This window comes from Propithecus coquereli, unplaced genomic scaffold (genome assembly GCF_000956105.1).
Source record: "Propithecus coquereli isolate 6110/MARCELLA unplaced genomic scaffold, Pcoq_1.0 Scaffold121, whole genome shotgun sequence".
NCBI lineage: Eukaryota > Metazoa > Chordata > Mammalia > Primates > Indriidae > Propithecus > Propithecus coquereli.
Genome location: NW_012136192.1, coordinates 3,779,174 through 3,781,393, shown reverse-complemented (window position 1 = coordinate 3,781,393; position 2,220 = coordinate 3,779,174). Strand labels below are relative to the sequence as shown.

The window sequence follows — 2,220 nt, the reverse complement described above, 5'->3', positions numbered from 1 at the left end:
ATCATTTATTTAGATTATAATGTGATAGTTTTCAAAGTTTATTTTTTGGAAGTGAGGAGTGATTATAGAAGAACACTTGAAATAATTTGCTAATGATGTTGCAGATTCTAACAATAATGCACATCATCTTAAATTTTTAAGTGTATAGTTACATAATTTAAACAAATTGTATCAACAAGCTAATCAATGTACTTAATCATTTTAACTTTCCATGAAAACCAAATAAAAATCATATCTGAATGATTTACTTCTACATTATCTGATTGCATACATCTTATGTACTACATATCCAAGTACAATAGGCAGATGTCTTCTCTCCAAGGGGCAAGAATTGTTCTTTTATGAATGTCCTGTAAGAACAGTGAAACCATCAGTTTTTATATATGCATTTATGTGCATATATATGTGCTTCAAAAGCTAAAGCATCATCTCTTCACCCTTTTTGTTTTTTGTTTTTGTTTTGGTTTTGGTTTTTTTGAGACAAGAGTCTAACTCTGTTGCCCAGGCTAGAGTACCATGGTGTCAGCCTAGTCCACAGCAACCTCAGACTCCTGGGTTCAAGCCATTTTCCTGCCTCAGCCTCCCAAGCAGCTGGGACTACAGGCGTGCACCACCATGCCTAGTTATTTTTTTCTATTTTTAATAGAGATGGGGGTCTCGCTCTTGCTTAGGCTGTTCTCAAACTCCTGACCTTAAGTGATCTTCCCACCTAGGCCTCCCAGAGTGCTAGGATTACTGGCGTGAACCACTGTGCCCAGCCTGGCCTATTCATTCTTAACTTAATGGTAAGAATGGGGGCCACCAGGCATTGGCGAAGCACCAGAAGATTCTGAAGGCACTTGAAAAGGATTATTGGGAGTAGGATAGAGTCCTGGTGCGGGATACTATCCTGCAGGGGCAGGATATGGTGTAGCGGTCCCCAGGCTCCTTTTGGAACAGCAACCCATGGAACAGTGGTGCTGGCCCTGGTGTTTGGGGAGGTGGAAAAGCAGGATATAGCCCTGAAGATGGATATGAAATATTAGGGGTAGGATACTGCCTTCCCATTCCCGGTGCTCAAAGAACACATAGACCCCCCAAACCCTAAATAACCAGCTATGAATGGATCTGTGGGTGCACCATATGGTCTTGGTAGCTCTGGAAAGGGCATATTTGTTGTAGGACATGGCCTGGCACAGTTGGGGCTGGATAAAGACCACTAGGTGGAGGGCATGATGACCCAGAAGGAGAAAAAGGTGCTGGGGTGTCCTAGAGGTGGTCCAGTGGGAGGCACACAGGGATATATTTTTGTTGGTGCTGGTCCAAAAGGCACAGTGGAGGGTATTGCTCTTGGTGGAAGTCCAGATGCCACAGTAGGTGGACCATTTGGGTTATTCCAAGGGTTGGAACCTGGCCAGCCTTGAGGAGATTGGCCAGGTTTTATATTGCTCACAGCAGAGGTTTTGGCAGGGGAGCGTTCAGGTCGCGCATCTGCCATAAAAATTCATCAGACATTTTCCCAGCAAGATCCGAGTCAGCAGGAGGGTCTAGAAAAGACAATAGGTCTGAGGGAACTGGACACTGAAGAACCAGGCACAGCCTAACCGACAGCGGCAGCGACAAAATCTCCAGCACTAGCAGCGTGTGGCCCCTCCTCTGCTCTGCAAGCTATAGAAATAAAGGAACTCTAAAAAGGGCCACAGTTATGTCTATGTGATGGCAAGGCTTTTGGCAGAGTTAGTGCTTGAATCATAATGGGCGTGGAGCTAAAGCTTGGATTGACTGCAGGGCAGAGAAAGGTGCCCCAAAGGCATGATTTAAATAATTTATTTTAACTTCTTTAGCAGTCTCATCTAGGAGCATGATATTTTTAGCTTACTGGCACTTGAATTGTTTTTCTACCACAAAAAGAGAAAGGATATCTGCTAAACTAGAAATAAGACTATCTGGGATGTCATTTGTCTGTATTCTACCACTGGCATGATCTGGGACCTTTGTGTAGGATATATCCATGTGAACAAAAATTATCCCCCATCCATCCATGAAATCAAGCCAATTTGCTGAAAATAAATTTACCAAACCAAATTACTGAAATTCAGTTTGCCACATAGTAACTCTGCCAAAAACCAATCTTACTGTTGAATACTTTGCTAAATGATCAATTTAACAAATTTGTGAAATTTGGTAATTACGATTTTAACAATTTAGAATAATTTAAGAGCTTTAATAGGAATATTTTAA

At 42.0% G+C, this 2,220-nt stretch overlaps 1 pseudogene; it reads right to left on the bottom strand.

The window, feature by feature from the left end:
* Positions 1-779: 779 nt before the first annotated feature.
* On the bottom strand, positions 780-1,494 carry LOC105827497 (annotated as a pseudogene).
* Positions 1,495-2,220: the final 726 nt, after the last annotated feature.